Source organism: Dama dama, chromosome 9, assembly GCF_033118175.1.
Source record: "Dama dama isolate Ldn47 chromosome 9, ASM3311817v1, whole genome shotgun sequence".
Taxonomy (NCBI): domain Eukaryota; kingdom Metazoa; phylum Chordata; class Mammalia; order Artiodactyla; family Cervidae; genus Dama; species Dama dama.
This window is the reverse complement of record NC_083689.1, coordinates 46,794,555-46,805,525: the sequence shown is the minus strand read 5'-3', so window position 1 is coordinate 46,805,525 and position 10,971 is coordinate 46,794,555.

Genomic DNA, 10,971 nt, shown 5'->3' with positions numbered 1-10,971 from the left:
CACCTGGTCCCTGTCCTTCATGAAAAGAGGCCCCAAGATTCTCGATCGCCCAACCCCAAGCCGCTGGGCTGCTTTAGGCGACCATCTCAGCCTCTCTGATCACTGAGGGGTGTCCGTAGGGCCCCTTCCTGCCCAGATTCCAGAGACATGGAGCCCAGGCCTCCTGCAGGTGGCCTCTCTGTTCTGGAAAGGGAGGTTCTCCTTCTGAGCCCTCCCAGGCGGTCTCCATGTGGCTCAGCAGATCCAAGCTCAGGCATCGAGGCCAGGAATCACTGGATCTGACTCCTGGGTCACATGGGGCTGGGTCAGCCTGGGTCTCCAGGCCAGTCCAGTGGGGCAGCATTCTGGCCACATGGGTTGGAGCCACAGTAGCAGCAGAATATGAGCACCTCCTGACAAGCGAGGCCTTCGGTTCTGGCTGGCTCTGATCCCCCATCTCCATCTCTGGGGAGCAAGACTGGGCAGGCCAAGGAGGGTCTCAGGGCACAAAGGTGATGAAGACCACCAACCCCTCTCCACATCCAAGGCTCTGAGGCTGGAAGTGGGTCCCAGATCCCAACCTAGACCTGCCAACCACTTTGCAATCACTGCATATTCTTATTCTCAGAAAGTCGCTGTCAGGGAGAGGGTGAGGGAGGAGGGGACCCCTTTACAGAGAGAGCACTGGGGCTGGACCACAGCCTGCCCTCCATGCCCTGCCAGGCTGGTCACGGGACCTTCAGGATCCCTGCCCACAGGCTCCAGTCTATACCCCTGCATGGTGTCATCAACCACTTGGCTCTCTGGAATTTCCCCCTGCTTCTCAAATGTGATGCTCAAGCAGACAAACTCTGGGACTGGGCGAGGTGCCGGGCCCAGCCTGGGGCCCGTATAGCCTCTGGGTGAAGGGTGACAGTCCCATCCAGCCCCTTCCCAGCAGCCAGGTCCAGATGATCTCGCCTTGAACCCTGGCTCCTTTCAAACCCAAAGCACCTCTGTGGACACCTCCTGCCCCTGTGGAAGGCAGGCACTGCCAGCATCTCGCAGTAAGCCCACGCACTTGACGCAGAGGGCAGGTGTCCATACCTGCAGGGAACTGGCCCGATATGCAGAGAGGTGAGCCAGTGACCACCGAGCTCCCCCGTCCACCGTACTGTGTGTGTGGTCCACAAGGAGAGGATGACGGGCCACCAGCCCAAGCAGGGGTCAGGAGGAGGGCCTCCATGGTGGGGGTGGGGGTTCTCACCACCCAGGCGGCCCTGGGGTCATGGGACTTGGCTCTAAGACACCCTTAAAGGCTTCTTAAACAGTCTGGTCTTAGCCAACTCTCATCTCCACTAATGCGTAAAAATCATTAGGTATGGGTCCCCAGACCCCGATCGTAAACCAGCAGGTCCCTGGGGCCTGTGCCTGGTCGGGTGAAAGGCATCAGTCCAGAGGCTCGCCCACAGTCCCCCGCGCCCCCGCCCCGCCCGGCCCGTGCGCTCGGAGCCTCTTCTCGATCGATTTTATGAAAGCAGTTAGGGGTTCACAGTGTTTCCGCCAGTGCTTTTATGCCCCTGTTTAAAAATTCTTAATTAAGCAGGTTTTTTCTGTTTACACTTGAACTAATTACACTTTTAAAACCAACAATAAAACATTAGGCCCAGGCTATTAAAGGCTTCGGTGGAGGCCTGCGATGCGGCCCATCCAAGCAATTCAGGAACTGGGTCCTTCCGCGGCAGATAGGGGTGCCGGGTGGCAGGCTGGTGCCCGGCTTCGCTCAAGAGGGTCCCTGAGTTTTATCCGCCTTCCTGGAGGGTGGGGTGGGGGACAGCAGGCAGCCTCCCGGGGCCTAGCTTCCTCCCGCCCCCGCCGTTGATGGAGCTATTGATCGCCTGGCCTTCCCCACGGCCCATCCTTCCGGACATCCTCAGAACACCGGGGTCTGTGCCAGGCGGGGGCCCAGGGAGCACCGGAGGCCACAGGGGCCCAGCCCAGCTCCAGTCATAGGCCTGCACAGGGTGCTGTCCTGGCCAACGGGCCTTTCGTGCAGGCTCAAGGGCCCCATTCTGTGTGGGATGAAGCCCTCAGGCCTCTGGTTGTCCTCTGCAGCTCTGTCTGAGCTCGACTCGTCACCAGGCCACCCTTTCCCCTCACACTGTGGACAGCTCTCCCCTGGTCACTTACAGTGTCTCCACACACCCCAGAAATGCCCTGGACAGGGGCTCCGGGGCTTCCTCTCAGGGAAAACTTTCCTGACTCTGCAGTTCCCTCTAGACGAGCCAGGCGGCCACCAGGAGGACTTCCACAAGTGACGGATGACTGCCTTGTGGGCAGCGCAGCTCCGGACCCTCAGGACTTCCGGCTGGGGGGCCTTCTTCTGTTCTTCAGTCACCAGATGACCTCTGGCAACACAGGGGCCTCTTTGAAGACAGCCCGCAGGGCCACGGGGCCCACCGGGGAACTTGGCCCAAGACTTCTGGGCCCCATGGAAGGTTCTAGGCCCATGGGCCACTGCATTCCTCCCCTGAGAGCCAACTCCACTGCCCCACACCCCCAATTCAGCCAGCTTCACTAGCCTCAGGGTCCTTCCTGTGTCCCCATCACCAATGGCCCAGCAGGCCATCCACCTCCCAGCTAAAGACACTGTCCACTCAGCCTCCTCCGCCTCCACGTTCAGGCCTTCCCACGTCCTCCGTCCTGCCTCCTGATCTCCCGGGGAAGGGCCCCCTCTTCAGTTTCCCCACAGCCTCACCTCTTCCTGGGCCCCCAACGCTGCTCTCACGCCTCTGCAGCAGGCTGCAAAGGGCCAAGAGTAAATAAGTTCAGCTTTCAGGTCAGCCGGTCTCTGTCAGGACAGCTCAGCTGTACTCTGGTAGTGAAAGCACCATAGGTGATGTAGAAATGAGTGGGCACAGCTGTGTGCCAACAAAACTTTACTGAAACAGGCCAAGGGCCACATTTGGCACTCGGGCCATAGTTTGCTGGTTTTTGGTCTAGACCACCCCAACACTGACCTCAGGGGGCTCTTTCTCACTCACAGATCCAGTTTAGACCCTGGATCTAAGCATTTTCTTTGCCTCGTCATTGGTGGGGCAAAGGTCCCACTCTGCTGACTTGGCTTGGAAGACTCTTCAGCCCGCCTCCATCACTGCCACCTTTTATAGCCATGCTTTCTTTCCCACTGATGGTATTTCCTCTGTCCTCCACTTTCATTGCCAGGCAAATTCTGACTCTTTCCTCAAAGCCCCAGCTCCAGTGCTCCGTCCTTTGTAATCCTCATCTGGGTCCCCAGTATAGCTTTTGATCATACCTTCTCTTCTGGCCTCCCTCACCCCAGCCCTTACCACCTGGGCCTAAAAATATCTGTGTCCAGGCTTGTTTCCTCCCAATCTCAGGGAACCTTCTAAAACCATGACTTGGCTAGTGGGAGTACTTCACTGGAGCCAGCCAATTGTGTAGTGTCTCCTCCTCATGACTGTGCTGGTTGGTCCAGAAATGGGCATGTGACCCAAACTGGCCGGTAAAAGTCCTTCGCTGGGATTTTCAGTTAGAGGTAGTAAGGAGGAATCCTTTCCTCTGTTGCTGAGAAAATAGAAGGCTATGTGCTTGGCACCATGGACACACTTGCAGGGCAGCTGGGCTGGGAGAATGAAGTGGGACCCTCTTTTAATCAGACAACTTGAAATCAAATTACCGTCAGCACTAATACACAGTAGGCATTTCACAGATGTAACGAATACATAACCACAGTTCCCTTTCCTCCCCATTCTCCTCCCCAACTCCTATCACTATCTTGTCTAACTTACACTGGAAATGTTCACTTTTTCCTTGAGTGTCCCTCCCATTAGATGCCTGTCTGTTCACAGCCGTCTCCAGGGCCCAGAATGCAGGACCCAAAACATAACGGGTGGGGCTTTGCTGCAAAATGAAAATGCAGGACCACCCGTTCTGAAAGCAAGAAATCAAGTGTTGTTCAAGGTGCTAAAACGCGTAGCTTTCTCCTTTCTCCCTCGGTCTCTCTCTCTCTATCTCTACTTGTCATGGTTTTTTCCACTTGCGATTCAGTGTCTTTTTAAAAAATATATCCATAATTACTTAATTTTTGTTTTTTCTTAACATATATGTTTTATTCAAGTATAATCGACTTATAGTGTTTCAGGTGCGCAGCAAGGTAATTCAGTTATACATATATGCATATTGTTTTTGAAATTATTTTCCATTATAGGTTATTACAAGATATTGACTATAGTTCCCTGTATTATACAGTAAATCTTGGTGGCTTGTCGATGTCTTTTAAGTAAAGAAAAATTACAAGTTTGAATGGTCAACAGGAACATGACCATATATTGTGTGCAACACGGGTCATACACATAGATACCAGATTGTGTGTCCCGTAGGTGCAGAATCACACCTACAGATACCACACTGAAGACATCAAAGACACATTGGATTTCACACCAGAATCATACCAAAGACACACTGGATTTCACAGACTGTGCATGAATGTTTTGTTCTCATCAGAACAGATGAAACAGCCCCAAACCTGGGTGTTTTCACCTCACGCTGGGTGTTTTCTTCTGGACATGGAAATATTCTGCCAATGCTGCAGAGGCTGGTGGTGCAAGTGGGGCGGCAGGAACTGGGGGGCTAGTGGTCCATATGTGCATCCTGAGCTCATGCCCTGTTCCATGGTCCCCAGAGATGTCAGTTACCAAACATAAGGTCAGAGATCAAATGATCAGGAATCTCAAGATGGTGGCAGCAGAGCGTTAAACCAAGCATAGAGGCCTGGGAGACTGCATGGGTCTCCTGCCTGCAAAGCTGGCCCTGCTGGAGAGCCCTGGTACACAGCTTGCTGAGTACGTGAGTGATGGGAGGAAGTTGGAGATCATCTAATCCTGGGGGCACAAAATGTTCCTGCAGTCTCAGAGGGTGTCCTGGTTGCAAGGTAGGCACAGGATGAGGGAGGTTGAATGCGGGGCAGGGGGTGTCCTCTGTGATGGTCTGAATAGTGGCCCGCAAAGACATCCACCCCTAACCACCAGGCCCTAAGGACACGTCACCTCATGGGGCAGAGGGGACTTTGAATGAGAGATTAAATTAAGGCCCCTGAGATGTGGATGACCCCGGATTCCGGCGGACCCAGTGTCATCACAAGGTCCTTATAAGAGGGATGGGGGAGGGTCAGAGGTAGAGAGAGATGCTGGGCTGCTGGTTGTGAGAATGGAGGGAGGGGCCATGAGCCAGGGATGTGGCACCTCTAGAAGCTGGAAAAGGCCAGAGCCGGTGCTCCCTTGGAGTCTCCAGAGGGAGCAGCCCTGCCCATGCCTGTGAGACCCATGTCAGAGTTCTGACCTCCAGGACTGAATCAATGCATGTGGCTTAAAGTGCTAAGTTTGTAGTGTTTATGACAGCAACAACAGGAAACTCATACGTCCTCAAGCAGCAGCCCCACCTGGAGTAGATGACCCCACTTTTCATCCATCCAAACCAATGAAACTGTGAAAGTCTTAGTCACGCAATCGTGTCTGACTCTTTGTGACCCCATGGACTATAGCTCGCCAGGCTCCTCTGTCCATGCGATTCTCCAGGCAAGAATACTGAAGTGGGTTGCCAGTTCCTTCTCCAGGGGATCTTCCCGGCCCAGGTATCAAACCCAGGTCTTCTGCATTGGAGGCAGATGCTATACCTTCTGAGCCACCAGGTAGCCTTCTGCAAAGTGATTGTCTGAAAAAACATTGTTCTGCTGCTGCATGTAAAGATTTGAAGCCCCGGTCTGACCCCATCTGCCCACTTGTCAGATGGGGAAGCTGAGGTCAAAGGGGGAGTGAGAGGGTCTGAACGATGGTCTGGCTGAGCTGAGCTGGGCATCTACCTCCTCAACCCTCTTGGTTTCACAGCCCCACTTTCTCAGGTGGCCATTTCTTCCCAGAAGATGAAGGTGAAATTTAGGAGCTGCGATGGGGCAGCCCCTGTAGAAAACAACTTGGTGGTTCCTGAAAAGAAACAGAATTACCATGAGATCCAGCAGTCCCACTGCCTGGGGTACACCCAGAAGAACTGAAGGCAGGGACTCAAACAGAAATTTGGGGACTTTTTTTCATAGCACCCAAAGGTGACCATCAGCAGATATGAAGTGACCATCAGCAGATAACAGATAAACAATTGTGGTCCCTCCATATACAGGAGGGTCCCTCAGCTGTCAAAAGGAGAAAAGCCCTGATACTCACTACCACGTCGACAGAGCCTCAGAACACGATGCTCAGAGAAAGAAGCAGACACAGAAAGACACACAGGGTATGATTCCACTGACAGGAAACGTCCAGAACAGGCCGATCCACAGACACAGAGGAGTAGTGGTCGTCAGGGGCTAGGATGGCAGCAGGTAGGGGTGGCTGCTGATGGGAACGGCCTTCTTCTGGGGTTGTGCAATATTCTGGAACCAGAGGTGATGTTTGCTCACCACTGTGAATGTACTGAAAACTAGTGAATTGGTCACTATAAAATAGTTAGCTTTACCTGAAGTCAATTTTACCTCGATTTTTAAAAATCCAGGCAACCTGAGGCTGTGGCTGCCCTGGGGGTGGGACCGCAAAGCCAGGGGGGGACGACTTTGTAACTTCCCAGGGATCCAGGGAAGATCCCACCTCAACTGCCCTGTCTCCCCTCCTCTCCCACCGTGCCTGAGGACGCCGGTTCCTCTGCCTCCAAAACTTATTTCTCTCTTTTTTTTTCCCTGTCTGCTTCTTAGAACCATTCTGATCTATGTGAAACCTTTGATATCTGTGGCAGAAATTGGGGGCTGGGGATTTCAAAAGCTAAAGGGACCTATCCGTAATTTCCAAGGGGGTGCTGGCATGCCCAGAAGTTAGGGACACAACCTGAGGGGAGAGGGGGCAGAGCCTTAATGGAGAGGGTTGCCCCACGGAAACCTCTCCAGTGGGGCTCAGGAACACCTAAGTGGCAGGCTGTGGGCCTGAGTCTAATCCCTCTCCCACCCTCTACCCACATGTTCTGAATCCTGGGAGAACTGGTTTTCAGGTGGGGATGGGGATGGGAGGATGGGGGGGAGGGCTCTCCGACCAAGGAATCTTCCTCCTTTTCTGACCAGTTTCTCCCAACACCAGGGCAAGGCCCCCCTTGTATCTCAGCTCACCACTACTGCCCACCAGAGGCCCACCTTCCTTCTGGGCTACCTGGGAGATGTAAGGACCCAGGTGTGAGTACTTGGGCAAGGATCAGCATCTCGCCTCCCAAGGGGCCCTGGGAGGGACCCCAGCTGTGCACAATAAACAAGCTGGTCAGCCTGGAGCCTGTGGCGTTCACTCCCAGCCTGACATCAGGGTGGCCCGGCCACCCTAGGGCTGCCAACGAGACACCAAGGTGGAGGGGTGGCCCAGGATTGAGTCTGCTTCCTGGGGGTGGCACCCAGAGAGGTCAAACTTTGGAGGGTCACCTGTGTCTAGCATGACCCCGGGCCAGGGCAGCCGGGGAACATTGGGGAGGAGGGGCTATAGGTCAGTGCGCCACCCCCTCTGCAGGATGGGGAGGAGACAGTGGGCAGGGCAGGCAGGGAAGCAGTCCCAGATTTGTGCTGAGTGGATGTGAATTCTGGGCTCATGGGGTTGTCAGCCCAAAGCAGTGAGTGGACCCAGGGAGGAAGGGGCTGAAGGCAGGGCAGAGGGCTATCAGCTCAGAACCTTGAAGGACTGGGCCGAGGGGAGGTGGGTCCAGGGCCTGGAGGGGAAGGATGGCAGCCCCCTGGGGACAGGCAGGAGGTGGGAGACCCTGGCCTGGGTGGGGGGTTATGACTGGAGATGGGGAAGATGGGGAGTGGCAGGGGGAGAGGGGGGACTGTCAGGGGCCGGCACCCACAGTGGCCCAAGCCCCCTGCCTGCGTCTGGCTGCCAGCATCTCCTGCTCAGGCATCTTCCCGCGTGGTGGGGGAAGCATTTCTGAGAAGGGGAAGGAGTCCCTCAGGGTCTTGGGGTTTCTCAGAACTGTCTCCACCTTTTCTCAGAATTGCCTCCCCCAGACCTGTCCCCAGGCCCCAGCCTGACGCACATCAAACTTCCACTGCAGGCTCTGGGGAGGAGGTGAGCTCCCTGCCCTTCTAGGGGTGCAGCACAGAGCCAGGGGCTCAGCTCAAACGGGGCAGGCCAGTCAGCATGACCATTTCAGAGCTGGGAAGACTGAGGCTCACAGGTACACAGAGCTACTGTACATTCAGGGAGTTTAGAGAGACGCTGGTCCCCTAAAGGGAAGGAGCAGCCCCTCCCTGCCTGCCTGCCTAATGGTTCTGGGGACACACCCAGGGGAGGGAATCTGACCTCCCCTCCAGGAGGTGAGGTTCTAATGGAGGTGGAGCTCATTTTACAAGGGTCTTCTCTTCCCTCACACCCAGTCCATGGCTCCAACCTTCAGAAACCAGCCTCTTGCCACAAACCATGCCCATTTCACAGGGGGAGAAACTGAGGTTCAGAGAGCCCAGTGGCTGGCCTCAGGCCCCTAGCAGACCAGTCGGGTGGGACATTGATGTAGGGCTGGCTGTCACTGGGTGTGTCTGCCCAGGCCCCCACTCAACCAGCTGCACCTTGACCATCATTGTCCAAAGGCGTCATTTTTCTCTATCCACCAGGCCCAGAGAGGAAGGGCAGTTGACCCAAGTAACAGGGTTTGCTGGGAAGCCCCTCTCAGCTGCACTAGACATGTATTATTATTATTAGTATTGTTCGCTTGGTGACTTTGGCCACCTGATGCAAAGAGCCAGCTCATTGGAAAAGACTAACACTGGGAAAGGTTGAAGGCAGGAGAAGGGGGCAACAGAGGATGAGATGGTTGAATGGCATCACCAGCTCAAAGGACATGAGTTTGAGCAAACTCCAGGAGTTGGTGAAGGACAGGGAAGCCTGGCGTGTTGCAGTCCATGGGGTCACAAAGAGACAGACATGACTGAGTGACTGAACAACAATCAGATCCAGATGGAGAATCTGAAGCTTGAAGGGGGCTCCCTATGCTGACCCTTCCCCTGGCTGGGACTTTGTCTGCAGTCTCTCCAGGGTGGAGCTCATGCGGGAGGCGGGGGGTGGGGGGGGTGGGGGGGGGGTGGTCACTCCCAGCCTCCTTCCCCTGCCAGCAGAGCCCCCATTAACAACCTCTTTTCCAGGCCAGTCCATATGAAGCCCCACTGTACAGAAGGATGGATTGAGGCCAGCCAGGTGGAGGACCCGCCTGCCTGGGTGGCTGTTTGATGCTGGGCCAGGAGAAGCAGCTTGCTTCCAGACCTGGCCAAGCTCACAGTACAGCAGACGTGGCCGGCAGACACACAGGGCTGGGATCCCAGCTCAGTGGCTGGGCCTGAAATATGTTTATGAATAATAATTCCAGGCAGCCCCCAGTCACTGAGATCAAAGCCTTCTGTCTGGGCTCTGGCGGCTGTGAGGGGTAGGGAGAGGGAGTCCCCCCCGCAAGTCATGCCTCTCCCGGGGCGGGGAGCGTTGCTCGGGGATTCTCCAACCCCCTCTTAGAATGAACCCTAATCTGGCCACCTCTCTCCACCTTTGTACCCCTATAGGCCATGGCACCCCTGTTTCCTGCCTGGACTCAGTCCCCCACCTCCACCCTTCTTTCCTCCTTCCTGGGACAACCTCCACAGGGAACTAGAAGGATTTCCCAAAAGACAAGTGTATTGTAGCCCCTCACCTGATGAAAGCCCCCCCCCACTTCCTGCCCCCGAGCTCCTCCTGGTTTCCTCCCTTCTCAGTAAAACCCACATCCTTGACTGCCCTGCCCACTTTTCCACCCGGGTTTTAGGGGTCTTCAGCTCCCCCCCTACTCTGCCTCCACACAGCAAGCTTCTTTGCTGTACCCCCCTCAAGGCCTTATGCACACATGCAGAACCGAGGCTTCTTATCACCCAGCCAGTCCCTTCTCTTTCCTCAAAGTCCTCACCTTGCGGTACTTCCCTAGTGGTCCAGTGGTTAGGAGTCTGCGCTTCCATTGCAGGGCGCATGGGTTCGATCCCTGGTCGGGGAATTAAGATTCCATATGCTCTGGCTTCACCACCAAAAAAAAAAAAGACCTCTCCTTGGGGAGCCCTCCCTGGCCCCAGGCAGAGCCTCCAATACCCCTTAGGCTCCATCCCCTCCCCACCCTGTTCCTCCCTCGGGCCCCACTCTACCCCACAGGCCTAGCAACCCATGTCCAACTGTCTACCACGCGCCTCCCCGACTTCTAGACAAGTCTCTGGGGTCTCAGTTTAGTCCAAATCCTTCCCCTATCAGGAAATACTGCTACCGAAGCTCTGCACTCAGACAGGGGTGACCTTGCCAGGCCATGCCCCATAGCGGTCACACCCACAGAGGCCACGCCACGGGTAAATTCGGTGTGCTGCAAAGCCAAGTGAAAAGTGAAGTCTCAGTCATGTCCGACTCTTTGCGACCCCATGGATTGTAGCCTACCAGGATCCTCTGTCCATGGGATTTTCCAGGCAAGAGTACTGGAGTGGGTTGCTATTTCCTTCTCCAGGGGAATTTTCCCGACCCAAGGACCAAACCGGAATCTCCCACTAACCTGGGTCTCCCGCATTGAAGGCAGACGCTTTACCACTTTACCGTCTGAGCCCCCAGGGAAGTTTCCAGCTGCAACGCCAGGCTCTCACCAAATGCCCCACCTCACTGTCTTCCTCCCAACTCCAGAATGGCTCCAGGTTTAGGGTTTTTCTGGAACCTCTTCACACCTCTCACAGTCTCCACCTGCGATTTGCGATTTGCCCTCAGCCACCGCTCCTCAGCCCTTCCGCCGGGTCTCAGCCCAATGCCCCCATTTCCAGGAAGCCCTCCCTGAACCCTCCATGGTTTTCTAAGTAGACGTTTATTTGTTTGTCTTTATCTCGGAAAGAGGCCACTTCCCACATCCTCACCATAATGTTCCCACCGCCCAGACCCAGGGTGCAGGGGGTGGGGGGCGGGTTGGTGCCCAGGAGGTTTTCATGATACCTTTGTGTAG